Below are 17,024 nucleotides of genomic sequence, written 5' to 3'. Positions count from 1 at the left end.
CTTCACCTTTAAAGATGTTAGATTTAACCCTATTTAAGACCTTTGAAGCATGTATGAGAGTGGGGAAAGGTGGCCAGATCTCCTTGCTGCCTTCAGCAACTTCCCCAATCTCTTGACATGCTAACAGCGCGACTAGGTGAAAGGTAGCGGGTATGGGAGGGCCAGTCTTCTCAAATAGTTGCGCATGTGAGTGTGGCCTAAAGAGGTTTGAGAATCACTGCCATTGCCCCTACAGAGAGTCTCTATTCATGTAGCATTGGTGCATTTCACCAAGAGTCACAATAACTCAGGTGTTGTGCACTCCTCATATACTGGGCCAGCACAAACTAAATGTCATACTACGCAGGTAGGAGACAAAGCACCCAGACTCTGTTGTGAGCGAGCAAAAGTGGCCCTGGACATGTTTTTCACTGTGGCCCCAGATTAACATATGCTGGCAACTACTTCATCCCACTCAGAAGAGGCCCATCGCAAAGAGGGCCACCAGGAAATCCGCAGAGTTCCCAGTGAGCCAGTCCACCACTGCGTGGGTCAGGGGGGTTTGGAGGGGTGCTCATAGGATGTCTGGGGTGTGAAGGGAAGGCTCTTTTAAAAGGGAGGAGGGTGACTGTAGTTTTAGCGTTTGGTGGGGCCCTACCAACATTATTGTACTCGTATGAATACGTTCAGATAGGCGTGCAGGATGTGAACAACTGGGTGACATACCCCTTAATGGAAGTTGTTGAAGATTCTGTAATGGAGAATGACGTGAAACAGAACTCTGCCTCTTGAGAGCACGTGACCTTTGCACGCCTTTCTCCATAAACAGATCCTTGATTTGGTTCTAAACACCTCTGAGGGATTTGTTTCCCTTTAAAAACATTTCTGACTGCCTTGACGTTACTTTCTGCTGTGTCATCCCTCACAACAAGAGAAGAGGGCCGAGAAAAAATGTACTGTATAAGAATGTGAGTCAACTACGGAGATTTCTACCCACTGTAGACTGCTTTTCTTGGGAGTCCTGTTCCGAAGATGGCGGCCAATATACTCTTGCCGAAACGCAGTTATTCTGCATCAGGCAGCTAATCTAATTTCGCGGAAACGCAGCGATTCTGCATCGACCCTGGACCACATGCAAAATTGATTTTGCCATTCTTTAGCTATTCAATGTTTAGTTAGTGTCTTTTCACTATGGTAACTATGTATATAATATGCAGTTAACTCAGCAAATTGACTTGGCACTTTATAGCACTGTTGTTTTGTTGAACCAATTGTACGTACATTATGCATTATGAAGATTGAGACTTTTGCTCAAATGAAAAATAACAAGTGCTTGATTGAATCAAGACATTAATAGCACACCCAACAGTCTCAAATTTCTTGCATGAGATGCTAATATTTGTTGTAATTAAATTTGTATAAAGAAATAACTAGAATAGATAACTCATCAATTTCTAGTAAGAACACCACTTTTTGTATATCATTGAAAGAGAACTGAGCATATTCAGTCCCATTAAAGACCTTGCATACAAAGTTCTGGGAAAGCCAATAAGACTTGTTTTTCTTTATTCTGAACACAAAATTAAATACACACCCACAGAAAACAGGTCCTGCTGCTTTCAATCGTTCTGATTGGCTGTTAGATGTGACAATTTATGGAAGTGGTAGAGACGTTTTTACGGAAGTTGTACTGCTGCATACTAAAGCGGTAACCAACAAGTATTAGCAAAGCCAACATTTTTGGTTGGTGTATAAGCGTTTATCAGGCACTTGTTAGACAATGGCGTCACATGCTCAGGTAACCACACCATTTACCATCGATTGCCATTATATACCCAGGGAGCACCGCCATTTGCCAGGTATGATGGCCATGATGTGTTCTGGTACACATGTCAAATGTCAGATTTTGCTTTCAAATGTCATATATTGCCATCAAACTCCCAGATACTGACACCGTTCAAACGTTTAGTGCGAAAAATCAGGTATTCATAACATTGGCAGGATATTACATCAAAGCCCCAGTTATGCTATTGTTAAGACTTAGCATGTTTAGAAAAGTAGAATCAAGCTCCATTATGCCAAGCGAGAGGGGCATTTCCGGATTACATTGTCACCTGAGGATAGCTCAGGGACAACTCCAATCCTTGACCCGCTCTTAGAGACTAGTCTCCGGCATTAAGAGCATTATAAAAGATTAATTCATTAATCGAGCACCTCTTTACTAGATTCCATTGTGCTGAACTAGAACAGCACTACCATTTAGATTTGTGCCCACTTAGCACAGCAGTACCAGATTCCAGTATGCCAATTAGTACCAGGCGATGAACAATCAGATTGTTACAAATGATCTGAATGGCCCTCGCAGGTCCTTACCAGCCCAACAAGGCTTTGCTTGTTGCCGTGATCTTCTGCGAGTAGCCGCCACATAAAGGGAGAATGGACCACCTGTTGTCCCTTCTCTCTTTCCATGAGGGCCGTTGTTTTTGTTTTCCTTTTTCCCAATCTTGGTAATGGCCCTCATGGTAAGAGAGAAGAGACTTTGTTTCCCATTCTTTGTGTAATTGCATGATTGCAATGTTCTCAAAGTATGTAGTACAAGAATTTCCCTGTGATGGATTCTGGGTGCCTGCCATTGTAGGAGAGATGAACGATGCATAGAGTTAGGAAGTGGATCCTTTTTTTAATTGGAAATCAGTGACATGTGTAGAGTACTGGGGTGATGAATGCATGCAATTTCAAGCTTAGGAGTTATCTTGCTGATGCATTTTTGACTTTTGCTTTCGCATAGTCGAGTCCTGATAGTAGCAGTGAGATAACTGCCATGGTCGTATGTGGAACACCATGCCAGGTGTTGCTATTCAATGAGCTAAATAATCCTGTTACATGCTCAGGTACTCCCATTAAAAGCCAATGCTGCTATCGAGTGCACGGTCACCGGCACCACATGCTAAGGTACTGGCACAACATGCTAGGTATTCTCATATTATCATCATATTTCCAGTTATCTGCCCAGTGTTGCAGGTAGCACCATCATATGTAAATGTGCGTAAAGGCGAGCACAGGAAGACTGAAGCACAGGAAAAGCTACAATGGAAATATGTAACAAGGTGGTTGATGCCCCAGCTTTTAGGCCAAAGTTATAAATAGACAGCCAGACAGAAGGACGATTAAATAGATAGAAAATGAGAAGAAGTAGGTGAAGAAACGGATCCCTCCTAGACAGAGGGGTTAGTGAGTAAATCATACCACTCCAATCGCCCTTATTTGATTGTTGTCACCCTCCAAAGATGGCCCGGGCCTTTGCATTACTTAAATGGGACGCCTCCTAAGAAACCTTCACAACCCTCCAAAAAACATTTCCTCTCCATTGATCATGGATCATCAGGTCCTAGTAGGCTCCACAGGCATATATTCCTGCTCAATAGAAATTGTTGGGACTGTCCACCAGGGACTACCCGCTGCCACTGCTGTGACTCCACACCTTGACAACCAAGGAACGTGACTCGCAGTTCCGAACCCTTCAAAGAACATTAAATTAATTACTACTGCTTGTTCATTTTGTTATTGGAGAGATCATCGTCTCATCACCATCAGAAAACACCTCACTGCCATGATGTAATTTAGCGTGTTCCATGGCGAGTGGCATGAGAAATGTGCTGCATGCCATGGAATTAATGTTTGACGTATTTAGAATGTTGTGGGGAATTTCGGGGGAGTTTTTAAGTTTTGTGGCGGCTGCCAGTAACGGCCAGTTGGCCATCCTATCATGGCCATAATAATGCACACTGATAATTATGGCAATTGTGTCTCTGTGTCAGTGATCTGATTTCTTTCTGGCCCGTGACAGCGGGAACAGCAGAGTTTTTTGAAGTTGTGAGGTGACCTCCGTGACAGCAAGTGAAGGACCTGAGGTACTTTAATCTTTTTAAGGGAGATTCCGCCTTTTTTAAAGAGTTGTGCTCCAGTATCAATTGTGTTTTGGTGGTATGGATTCAAGGGGAAGAAACGATAGCATTTCAGCTGTTGCATATCCCTGCCTCTCTTCCTGAGTTAATGGTGAGTGTCAGGAGGGGTGTGTAGGAGGTGGGCTAGCTCAGTAATCTTGTGACTTTAACTTGGGAAATAGTAGAGTTTCCCTTTTAGGCTTTTGTAAACAGCAGTGGAAGTCCGCTCATTAAAGTAAGGGTTGATATTTTGATATGAGATAGCAACTTAAGAACTAACACATCCACCGCCACCGTTTCTAGTCACACCATGCTAACCTTATGCACAATGGTCTGTGTGAAAAGTGACACATCCTTGGCAGTTTGGGAAAGTGACAATTCTAACAATGAAAAGAAGGGTGCATTATGTAGGACTGCTCAAGGCTTGGAAGGCCAGATAGTGTTCCACCAGCATAAGTAGTGGTTACTGAGGTTGAATTGGATGAATAACGAGAAGTTGTGAGGAGACTTGAGGATCATAGTGTAGCACAGACAAATGTAATAATATAGATGCAGCATGTTTATATATGTCAGCAAGGAGTAAATGAGTCCATTGAAGAACATGTGGCAGCACTTTGAATTTTGACAGCCTACTGTGAGTTACATCAGTATTTAGATCAGCACACTCAGGATCACATGGTGGTGCAGTGTAATGGCAAGAAGATTCAAGGGAGACTGCTTAGTTACTGGAACCCTGCCTGAAGAAAGTGTCTGCATTGCCAAATGCATGAAAGTATCAGCGACCCCTGTGAAGACAATGGATACGCTAGGAAAGGAGGGTGACAAATGTGCATATGTGGGGGACAGAACACCATGTATGTCCCCAGTAAAGGAGGTATCAAGTGAAAGATAGAGAAACACCTGTGTATAGGTGCGTTACAAATGCCATATCATATCAAGAGGTAAACATACTCCACGTGACAAAGAGCATGTGTCCAGTGTGGTGGCACTGGACAAACAACCTCAAGCAAATATTTTGCAGTGCCGGTGGAAGTAATACAATAACTGCAAACATTTTGCTCATTTTGCCAGTATGTGCCACATGTGCAAGAACAGTCACGTCAACTGTATTGCCCAAGATGTTGATGAGAATGAAAACAAAAGAGGGAATATAGTACTCATGGTAAAACTACCTGGCAGAGGACCGGGTAGAGGACACCCAAGTCCTCTGTGTAGTTCTGTGGGAGAAGTGTTGAATTCTTAGTGTACTCTGGAGCAACGATTAGCATAGTTTATCAGGAGACGTACAGTCAATGGTTTCGGCAGCAGAAATTATTAAGAGCAAGGATTAACCCTGAACAATTTGAAGGGAATACAATAATGTTTATGAGGTTTTTCGTGGAAGTCTAGAATTCAAAAGACATGTGGCAGAAGACAAAATATATTTTGACAAGAAAGGATTTCATGTTTTGGGATGTTAAACCCAAGCAAGGCTGAAAATCATATTAGATTCTGTGGAATATATTTGGCCCCAAAAGAAGCAAAGTACATTTAGCCATGTTGGGCCTAAAGAATGCAGGGCATTGAAAACATGCTGAGACGAATGCCAAACTGAAAAGGCAGTATTTCAATCACATCTGCTACATATCATAATGCTGTTTCAAATAAAGAGAAATCTCATTACTGATGGGGTCTTGACTGTGATTGATAAAGTGAAAAAGTATTAAATGCTTATTCTACCTGGGAAGCATGGCATTTGCAAACACAGAAACTGCGATCATGGACGTGGTGCATTTTGTAGCTGAAAGAATAAAGACATGGGGCCTCATTCCGAGGCTGGCGCTATCCATGGAGTAAATAGCACCATGGTAAGCAACCATGGAGCTATTTACTCCATGGAAATCCGGCATGGTGAATGGAGTAATTACCGGTCCATTCCAAGGTTGGAGGGACCGGTAATTCCCCATTCACCGTACCGGTTACCCTTCCCCATTCCTGCCCCCATAGGGCTCAATGGGAATGGGGAAGGAGTAAATTACGGCACCGTAAATTACGGTGCCGTAATTTACTCCAAGGTCCCTTTGCGGGTTGGATTTTTAACGCCTGCTAAAAGCAGGCGTTAAATGCCAACCCGCAAAAGGGAACTCGGAATATGGTGGTAGGTGTTAACGGTCACTGTTGCCATTAACGGTGATCTTTAACCCTTACCTCCAACCTCGGAATGAGGCCCATGAAGTTAAAATTTCCCTTGCCAAAATGAACATATCATTATGAGAAAATGAATAAGTGGCGGCAAGATGTTATTAAAAGGCATTGTTTCCAAGGATATGTAACCTTCACAAATATACGTGTCAGTTTCTAGAGACATGGCTTTAAGTTTCTATTTCCTGAGAAGGACTCAGTTCTGTTCAGAACACTCAAGCATTGACCAGCAAGACATTTTATTGGGGCCTGCTCTGTGAGATAAGCAATAAGATTACCATTAGCCCTGATAGAAGAAAGGATGATGGTGTAGTTGCAAAAATCAACAATGAAGCAGCAGAGACTTAAGCAGATGCTCCGAGGATAAATGAAACTTAACTGTGAAATGAAAGTCAGAATCTGCATATATGTTTGAAGATTCCCATTAGTTTAAATGGAGAATCATAATTGTTCATTTTCCCAAGAATCATAAATTGCACCATAATGGTTCAAAGATCACTAAAAGGCTTCTGAACAGGCCTATTTATTGAAGAAACCCTTAACACAATTCAACCTTGGGGAAAAGAGTTACAACTTAAAATGTGTGTTTAACTCCCCAGAAAACGTCAAAGCAGAGATTTGGGGATGTGATAACTAAATAAATAAGATATCTGGGTAGAAAATGTCACATTCATAACTATTATAATTTGTACATAAACTATGAAATATTGCTGTCGCACCTGCAATCTGCTTATGAGATGGGAGTTATTTCATGACGAGCCGCATGATTAGAGGAACCCAAAAATTAGGTTTAGGTTTATGTGTAAAATGAAAGTTGCCATGTAGTGACTTTTTAGATGAAACATTGAAAAATGTAAAATGAAAACTCCAGTGGGCGGTTCATCGCTCCCATCATTTCAGTACATAATTCCAGGGGCCTATCCATAGAGATGGGCTGGGCCTTGGGGTAGAGAGGTCCATAAGAGTCCAATTAAAATTCAGGTTAGCTAAGCTAGCACCATCTAATTTTTCAGAGTTGTGGCTTTGAGGTTAAAAATTGGATGCACAAGCCAGTAGGGGGAAGCTGCCTAAAAATCACTTGGGTGAATACTGAAAGAGGGTTGTAGAATGTAACCTTGCTAGAGAGCTGCCTAAAAATCATTTGGGTGCAACTATTGGAAAAATGCCGCAGACTTAAAATTGCCAGGGAGACGGCAACTGGGAAAGACTAAAGAGTGTAGGATATTTGCAAGGAGAGCAAAATAGAGGGATGAATGTTGGTGGCTCCATGACTGAAGTGCCTGACCAGATCACTGTGCTTCCTCAAGAGAGGGTCCTGAAACACTGATGTCTTTCCAGAGCAACAAACCCAGAAATCAAATGTAAGCAGTTTGTCCAACAGAACCAAGCGTGGGGATTTGCTTGATCTAACACCTTCCCCTTAGTTAAAGGGTGGGGTGTATGGAAGTAGACCCTTAGTGTATTTTGGTAAATAATAATTTAATTAATTATCCTATAGCTAAATAGCACAGGATTATTTTGTTAACATTCGAAATTAACCAAGCTGACTCCCATTGTGAATAAAAAGTATAGTCTGTTAATGTAATCAGGTACACCTATTTTCCTTGTCAACCCCAGAATTCGCTAAAGGGAAGGGGTGTCCTTGTCTATAAACTAAATTACTAACTGTCACCATACCTCACACCTGGCCTTTACTTTAAGCAGAGGGGTGCTGAATGTAACTGAATGTCTGGGTGTTTGGTGTTGGGTAGAGGAATGCTTTGCTAAATGAAACAAAGTGAAGTTCCTAGTTGGAAAATGCACACTCTCTCATAAGAGGGAGAAAGTGACCCTGATAGAAGAGAGATTAAGTATTGTTTCAGGGTAAAGAAGGAAGAAGGGTTCTATCAATTCGAAAATATTATCAAATGTTTATTGAGCTTTTAATACTACTAGCAGGTTCAAGTGAGCTGGGAAATTAAACATAAAGCACTCCATGTATGAAATTGCTTTTGAAAATAGAAAATGGTTGCAGTTGGTTTAAATCTAAACCTTATCAAGGAAGGCTAATGCTTATAATCTTGTAATGTTCCAAGGTATTCTCTAATTATGACATTCAGGGGTTTTTGTAGGACAGGTGGGTTGAACTGTTTATTTGGCCTGTGGTCCATGTACATGAGACCCAAAAATGAAGTCCCAAAAAGTAAGTTTATTTTTTGAAGCTTTGATTTGTGCCACAGAGAAGGTGGTGTTTGTAATCATCTGGTGCACATATTCATTGAACCTATTATTTGATAAATGTACATTCTTTCTGTGCCCAGGCCTGGTTCTTGGCTTATTGTTGGCACAGGGGGAAGGATCTATGTGGCTCTATATGAGTCATAGACAGGGCTAGACTGAATCAGACAAATTATATATTGGGTTGTGCTTTAATTGGGGGAGGGGAATTAACTCCCCATGTTAAGGGTAGTCTATAAGTATATGGCTACATTCCATGCAGCAATTAACAGGTATAACCCATGGTCATAATATGGAGTTGAAGGAAGATTTGGAGAATCATAAATACTTTTTTCTAATATGCCAGGAACTTTAAAGGGATTTTCAATTCAGTTTTCATAAAGAGAGAATAATAGAGACAATTGGTTCTTCATTGCATCTCCTTTTGTCATGGCTGGAAAGGGGAATGGGGTCATCTGCCTTTGTGTGGACTTATGGGGTTTGTATTCTTCGACTTGGGTGGACTGCCACCGATTGCTGAAGTTGGAGGATCCTTTAGCCAAGGTTGGAAGCACAAAGCTTTTTTTTTACTTTGGTCTTAAAGGCCAAATACCACTAAGTGACTACATTCTTAATCTCATCCCCCAACTTCCTTGTAACACCTGATGAGTGTACCAGTTTAATAAGCTTTGATGATTTTTCAGTGAATGATGCATGTGATGGTTGAAGGGATATCAATGGTGGTAGCATTTTAGGACGATCTGTTGTTTTTTGGACATACTGTGAAGGAACATCATGCAATCATTTACAAGGTATTATCAATATGAATGGAGGGGGACATGCCTTTGGAAACTATGTTTTTCTGAAGGTCTGTGTAGAGTATCTTGGTCATATGGTTTCAGCAAAGGATTGAAGCAGGGGAATGGATTGGATATAAAAGAAGGACCTACACAAGTAGGTAGGGAGCAACTTTTTTATTCTTGGGGTGGAGTGAGTATTATGCCACATTTGTGACATTAATGAAACCATTCAAATAAATAGTTGGTGTGAAATATGAGTGGAATACGGAGAGAGAGAAACATTCCTAGGGTATTAAAGATGATATTGTGCTAGCCTGAGTCTTCTGTGTATTTTATGAGGATGAGCCATGTGTGAGGATTGTGGATGCAAGTGTGTGTGGCCTGGGTGCTGTGTTGGTGCAGATTGTAGCAGAAAAAGAGCACACTATAGCCTTTGCTTCACATACTTTGCAATATTCTGTGATCAAATATGAAGCTTTAGCAACTGTGTGTGTAGTATACCATTTGAAGTCATATTTATTTGGAACTCCATTTACACTGGGCACTGATCACAAGCCATTGATGAAAGAGTTTCAATTGGTAGGGACTGGAAAGATTATCCTCTTTGGCTTTGAGAATGTGTTTATAAATTAGAATAGGAATGTTAGGGCACATTGTTATTAATAGTTGCCAGATCCAACGTGTGAAGGTTAGTGTGTTAAGGACTAGGAGAAGAAAATGGCTGCGATAGTGGGTGATGTATTTAAACAATATCAGGAGAGGAGTAGTGGATGGACTTGTCGAAGGATAAACCTTTGAAGGAAGTAATATGACATGTGAAGTGCAGTTGGCACAGGGAAAGGAACGTGAGAATAAAATTATAACAATTTGGGAAAGTATAAATGTATTGTCTGTGGACACAGAAATGTTGTTGCAGGATCATAGACTGGTGCCTCCAACTAGTCTTAGTGCTCATTTTTTGAGTATTATTCATGAAGCCCATGGTGGATCGATGATGACAAAGAAACATATGAGGGATCAATATTCGAGGTCTGCACTGGGTAAGGAGATGGAGTATTTGGTTAAAAGGTGCGTGGTGTGCAATACAATAGATAAACTACTGACATCCAGGCATATACTAAAGCAGATTGTGGAATGACCAGAGACACCATGGATTAAGATAGCAGTGGATTTTATAGGGCCAATGGACATAATGTCAGGGAATTAATGTAATGCTATGGTTGTGGTTTACTATTGCTCAAGGTGGTTGGAGGTGCAGTTAATGTCCACCCCCTACCACTAGTTTTATTTACTTATTTATTGAGAATTTGTTAGGCGCCTATACAACCGAGTGGTATTTCCAGGCTCCACAAGGCAAACGGGGAGGGAGCAAGGGTAGTAAATAACAATGATAAAAACATTAATATACAATCGTGGTACTACCAGGCCTTGTGGCATTCGGACATGCACGTGCAGTGTAGAGAAGTGCGGGGGATAGGGGTGAAGGGTGGGGGGAGACGTGCTAGTGGGAGCCCGGGAGGGAAGTGCAAGGGGGCCAGAGGAGGGGGCCACTGGCTAAGTGCTAGGGCAGAAGAATCCCAAGGGTGGGATGCTCAACCGCCAAGCAGGGGGGGCATAAGGCAGTGCTGAGGGGGGTGCTGGTGTTGACTGGGTAGAGGGCCTGCTAACCTGTGAGATTCATGAGGGACCAGGCCGCCAGTCTCAGCAGCAGTGGCGTGATTCGCAGGGAATGGAAAGAGGGACGGAATTAGAGAAAAGCAGAGTTTTGAGGAGTTTACGGAAATGTAAGGAGGTCCGGCTCAAGTCTGAGAGGGTCAGGTAGGCTGAGGTGCCAGCCGAAGAGAGGGGCCTGCCCCCCACTCTCTGCTTGGAGAAGCATTTGACAAGCAGAGAGTTGGAGGAGCAGAGGGCTCTGGTAGGAAGTATTGGGGGGGGGGAGTTGGAGATAGCTTGGTCCCAGGCTCCAGAAGGCCTTGTGGATGATTCAGAGGGTCTTCCATTTGATCCTCGCAGCCACCAGGAGCCAGTGGAGAGATTTTAGGGCTGTGGACATACGGTCCCTGGGCTTGAGGCCAAGGATAAGTCTTGCAGCCCTATTCTGGATTATCTGAAGGGGGCACAGGGAGGAAAGGGGGAGATTGGGGAAGAGGCTGGTGCAGTATTCTAGCCTAGAGAGGACCAACATTCTGGGGATGTTGAGCTTCTGGGGAAAAGGTGCGGAAAGGGAGAACGCCTCTAAGAAGGTGAAGCTAGAAGTGGGCCCTCTTGGCAAGGTCCAAGATGTGAGGGGTGAAGGAGAGAGTGGAGTCGGAGATCCAGAGCGTAGGAGGGAAACAGAGTGCAGGAGTCCCAATGAGAATGATCTCCATCTTACTGGCTTTAAGATAGAGATCGTTAGCAGCACACCATGCCTGGATGGTGGTCAGACAATCAGGGATGAGGGAGGAGAAAGAGGAGGTAGTAGAGGGACGTTTGAAGGAAAGCTGTGTGTCATCAGCATACTACTGGAAGTGAGGCGAGAAGTTGGAGATCAGGTGAGCAAGACAGGTGAGATAGATATTAAAGAGCCACAGTGGTAGGATAGAGCCCCGGGAGATGCTGCAGGTAGATATTGAGGTAGTGGAGGAGAAAGGGCCCAGTTGCAATTGGGAAGGTCAATTAGTGAGGAAAGAGGCCAGCCAATCCAGTGCTGAATCTATGATAACAAGGGTATCACAGAGCCATTTAATGAGGGTAGTGTGGCTGACTGTGTCAAAGGCAGAGGAGAGATCGAGAGAATTACAACAGCCGGAGATTTAGAGTCAAGGTTTATGAGCATGTCTTCGCTGGTATTCAGGAGAGCAGTTTCCATGCCTATGGATGCCCGGAATCCACATTGATGGTCATGGAGGCAACCAACAAGTTCAGTATGAAGGATCAATTGGGGGAGGACCAACTTCTCCAAGAGTTTGCCCATGAAGGGGGAGGTGAAGATAGGGCGATAGTTATCTCAGCAGGAGGGGTCAGAAGACGGTCTTTTTAGGAGATGGTGCACAAAGGAGTGCTTGAGGGATAGAGGGAAAGAGCCAGTGGCAAAGGCGTGGTTACAGAAGTCGGCAAGGGCCAGGGCAACAGAGTAGGTGTTATCCTTAATGCTTCTAGAAGAGCAGGGGAGCACCTGTTTGGATGCGACCTTCATAGAGCTGACAACTTTGGAGACCTCATCGGGTGCTATGGGCAGGCGGGGGTGGAGTGAGCGGAGCCAAGGGAGGCAGGGGAGCAGGAGTGGGAGTGGATATGGGGTGGTGGAGAGTGAGGACAGAATGTCTTCAGTTTTGGATATGAATTGGGAGGCTAAAGCAGTGCAGAGCACCTCAGAGGGAGGGAGAGGGGTGGAGACTGCAGTTGGATTGGCGAGTTCCTTGCAGATTTTGAAAAGTTTGGCCGTCGTGTTAGTTGCTCCAGAGATGCTGTCTTCAATGTGGACCTTCTTTTTGGAGCAGATAGAAAAGCGATATTGCCTTTGGAGCAGTTGATAGGCCCGTTTGTCAGAGGTTGAACCCGAGGTCTGCCACTTCCATTCAGCAGCTTTGCACTGACGTTTCAGAGATGCCAGATCGGAGTCATGCCATCCATTGCACTTGGATGCAGACTTCAGGCGGATCCTCATGACTGGGGCAAGGATGTCATGGGTGTTAGAGAGAGATGGAGAGGTGAAGGTTAGGAAGGATAGATTCAGAGGGAGAGTCAGAAGCAGGGGTGAGATGGGGATGAAAGTGGAGGCAAAAGCACAGATGACGGCGAAGGAGGCTGGCAGTGTGGGAGGCAGCTCGGGTAGAGGGCCGATGACTGGATTAGAGATAGGGATTTTGCCATAGATGAAGGCATCAAGAGTGTGTCCGGCTAAGTGGGTCGGACCGGAAGGAAGAAAAGTAAGAGAGAGGGCGTCACAGAGGTCACTGAACCGTGAGGTGGCTGATTCAGGAGAGTCGAGATGGATGTTGAAGTCACTGATGAGGAGGAGTTTGGAGGTAGAGGTCAAGAGAGAGGGGTGAGGTAAGCCCATTCAGAGAGGAAGAGAGGGAAAGGACAGGTATTTGTTTGACAGGTATTTGCTTGGCTTCTTTATTCACAAGGCTTTTCCAGAGAAACGTTAACATGGAGCGGTAAAGGACATGTTGTGGTTTTATCGTACTACTCACCATTCTGTAAGTAGGGTATCTGTTTGAATTGTTGAGATGGTAGAGATCTGTGTGCAAATTGGTACCTTCTTGGGTAGGTCAGGTGGCTGGTAATGATGTGTCTGGGAAATCGGCTGAGGAGATTACAACTAATGTATTGAGGCCACTGTGGAGAAATAAAGTGGGATACAATGCATGCAACCATGTTGTGGGACTAGAGGTCCAGGTGGTGGATTTGGTATGCATTCAGCACCTTTCAAAGTTGTAAGGGATGCCTCAGAATATTAGGATTCGAAGGTGGTAACTGATGCCAGTTGCAGTGTGGTCATCTTAAAGGATGGTAGTGGTGGAATAAGGAGGGAGAGATCAAATGGTATGACAATTGTCTGGAACAGGATGATTTGTGGTGGTTGGATGATTATCTGGATTATAAGGGAACTCAGGAAGGTACCAGTTTTCATTAAATGGCAAATGGGCAAGATCCAATGTATTATTCAGATAATTTAGCGAATGGTATGGATGCCATCACTATGGTGGTAGAGACAAATGAGTTGGGTTGGTGGGTGAGGCAGGAGGTATACAGGGTGGAGGCAATGTTGGGAAATGCATGGAAGGGAACCCTAATAGAAGTAGTGCCAGGGAGCACCTTTGGCAGAATGCTGGTTTTTCTGTAAAGTTCAAATATTATTCTGACTATGATCAACCTCTGAAAATGTATTTCCTTCATGTCAATCTTCATTGCGTATGTTGTGGTACACTTAGTGGTGCTTTTCTTGAAAATCGTAGGATATATTTTGTTATATAATATAGCATGCTCATGACCAGTGACACGTAATCTGTGTTGTGTGGCATGGAATGAATGTGTGACATGTTAGAATGTTGGGGGAGCACAGAAGGATTTCATCAGTTACTAGCAAAAGTACTTGTTCTCCGAATGGGTTCTGTAGACAGACATGATAACACTCTCATCAATTGCTGAAAATGAATGATCCTGTAGGTCGCTGTTCATGTTCGCTTATCGCTCACTGTCCTTTGCACCCTGAAGTAAACAGCACTGAGAATGGGCGCATGTGGCTTGCTGACATACCCCGGAGTAGACGTTGGAGGAAGGCGAGAGTTGTTCTGCTGCTGCATACTGGGTTCTTCTGTGCTCTCTCCCCACCTGTCACCTCACCCTGGCATGGTGCAGTTTGTTGCGGTGCACTGCAGTGCAAATGTCTCAGAAACCATGCATCCCAGGGCCTTGAAATGTGGTTTTCGAGGTAGAGCCCGAGTTTTGTTCCTCGTGTCGCGAACAGTGCTTTTACGACCACATTGATGTTTTGTGGATTTCACACAACCGTCATGAGATACATGAGTGTGAAGGTGCTGGAATCCAGGGAAAGGGAGCACGGGGGGTACCCCAATTTCATGTAGCCAGTAATGTCTGGAGTTTGCCAAGAGGTAACTATGCAAAAGCTGGTGCAGATTGGTGAAACAGTGTGGAATTGTATAAGGAACAATGCTTCACCGAGCCACAAACATATTTTGACTTGTGCTGAAATCCAGGGAACGGGGTAAGGTATCCAAATGTCATGAAGCTAGTATTGCTGGCAGAGTCCTAACAGGTAACTATGGTAAATTGGTGATGATTGGTGAAACGGTGTGGAATTGTATAAGGAACGGCGCTTTGCCACAAAGGCAGCCACCCACACGTTTTCGCATTTATGAATATAGTAGATGTGATGGCTTGCGGCACTTACCAGTTAGTCATCCTGTCACGGGGCTTGATAATAAATCCTTACAAAGACTGTAATTATTTCCCTGTGTTATAGCTGCAGGTCCATCTTCTTTTTAAGGCTATGAGACGGTCAGGTAGATGCAGGCAGTTTTTGCTGGAGTTTCTGGCTGCATGAAAATGGGATGAGGTTGCCCTTTCTCATGATGTTAGACAAGGCGCCAGGATGGGAAGTAGAAACAGGGGATCTGGTCAGGAATCGGGAGCTTACGCTTTGTTTTTGTTCACGGGCGCTTAATGTTGTTATGTTATTTGGCATTTATAAAGCGCTTTATATATCATTGATAATGTATCCAATCAGCTTTCCTTTTACATGGCCCTGTCACTGTCATGCAACACCTGATTGGATGGATGCTCAACAGGAAGGAAACAGCAGGACAAAGTTTATGTACTGGCACAAATACAGAAATCTTGCTCACAGCATCACTCTAGCAAGCTTCGCGGCTCAAATGTCAGGCAAAACGAAAAAGGCCCCAAGTGATACCGATTTGGATGCAGAGCAATTGACAATGACAGGAAAGGTGTGACCGGCAACGGCGGCAAAGATTGTCAAAAGCGGAAAATTCAAATTGAGATCAAAATAAAATATTCCTGTACACGCTCTGCCACTCTGCTGCGCAGAAACCCGCTCTGCCACATGAACCATCAGCCTTGAAAATTGTAATATTGCTCTAAGAAAACATTTGCGAAGTTCAGTCAAGTGCCTCCTTCAGCAGTTTGCCTTCTCTTGAGCAGGGAGAAAGGGCCCTGGAGCTGGTTATTCGAAATGCTATAACCATTTTCACTTATGTCAAAGGAAAAATAATACTAGAAATGTACACCAAGGCAGGAGCATCTGTTTCCTATCACTTATAGCTTTTCTTGATTATTTCTTGAGAGGCAGACTAAACATGAAGCTCTGACATAATGCCGTATCAGATTTATCTAAGAAAAAATGCTGGTGCTCTCCAATGTTCGCATCAGCTGGGCCACGTCTCCGAAATGGGCGCCCGCTGGGAGCTCCTGAGAGGCTGCTGTGGGAGGTTCTGTCACTTGATCCTTTGAAAAGCCTCGAGTCACCTCCTATAACCACTTTGAGGCACAACTTAACACCATCCAAGCGGCAGAAGGCAGTGTGTGTCATAATTCTCTGGCAGCTTATGACCTCATTGCCATCAAGTCGGGAGGTGTCTAACCTTGCATGTCATATAGTGAAACCACCTCCAGGTCATTAATGGGGATAATGCCCGCCAACGGCAATGCTAATTTCAGAATGTGTTTTCTATGTGGAATATAAAATAACTTTTGGCCCGCAAACTACATCGATGACCGAGCTATCTAAGTAATTGGCAATTGTTGTGATCAGAGCCTGTATTTCGGCCCTATACTCTTCTTCTGCAGCCCTACAGCCTCCCACAGTCAATCTCCATGCCTTGAAGCAAATCCTAGGGCACGTGGCACATTATACATCACTAATAAATAAATAAACACACTGGGTGGGAAAAACGGAATCATGATATCAGTCAGGATGGTCTTGTCGCCATGTTTCGCATGCGTTTTCTGAAGGCATGCCCCATGATCAGGCTCTGGCCATTTTTGTATTACACCATGTTGAAGTGTGACGCTGGAGTTCTGCCATCTTAAAGTCTTGCCCTGATTTAGTAATGAGGAAAGCCAGCTTAGCGTTTAATTGATGAACAGTACTACAAATGCTTCGTCCTGCTTACACAAAGGCAAAGAGACTGGTAGCTTGTTTTCAGCGTGAGGTAAGTGTGCAAAATGGGCGAGCTGATCCATTTTTCCTTCCACTGGGCAATTATATAAAGGAAGGTCCTTTTCACCGGGATAACAGGTAAATAGCACATATGTAACACTATTTACACGAGTGCAGCAGTTTAAAATTGGAGAGGGCAACCCTGAGCCAAACCCCCACATCCCGTGACTTCAAGCGCCCAGATGCCTGAAAGTTAGGTGCGCTATATAAATGTGTAAATAAATAAATATGCTG

The 17,024-nt window shown here is 43.8% G+C and overlaps 1 protein-coding gene across 1 annotated transcript in view; it reads left to right on the top strand.

The window, feature by feature from the left end:
* Positions 1-17,024, top strand: part of RSPO3 (R-spondin 3) — a 244,542-nt gene that overhangs the window by 178,860 nt on the left and 48,658 nt on the right. The window lies entirely within an intron of this gene.

This window comes from Ambystoma mexicanum, chromosome 4q (genome assembly GCF_040938575.1).
Source record: "Ambystoma mexicanum isolate Mex_15411 chromosome 4q, UKY_AmexF1_1, whole genome shotgun sequence".
Lineage (NCBI taxonomy): Eukaryota > Metazoa > Chordata > Amphibia > Caudata > Ambystomatidae > Ambystoma > Ambystoma mexicanum.
The sequence above is the reverse complement of the archived record's forward strand: the minus strand, read 5'-3'. Positions and strand labels throughout refer to the sequence as shown.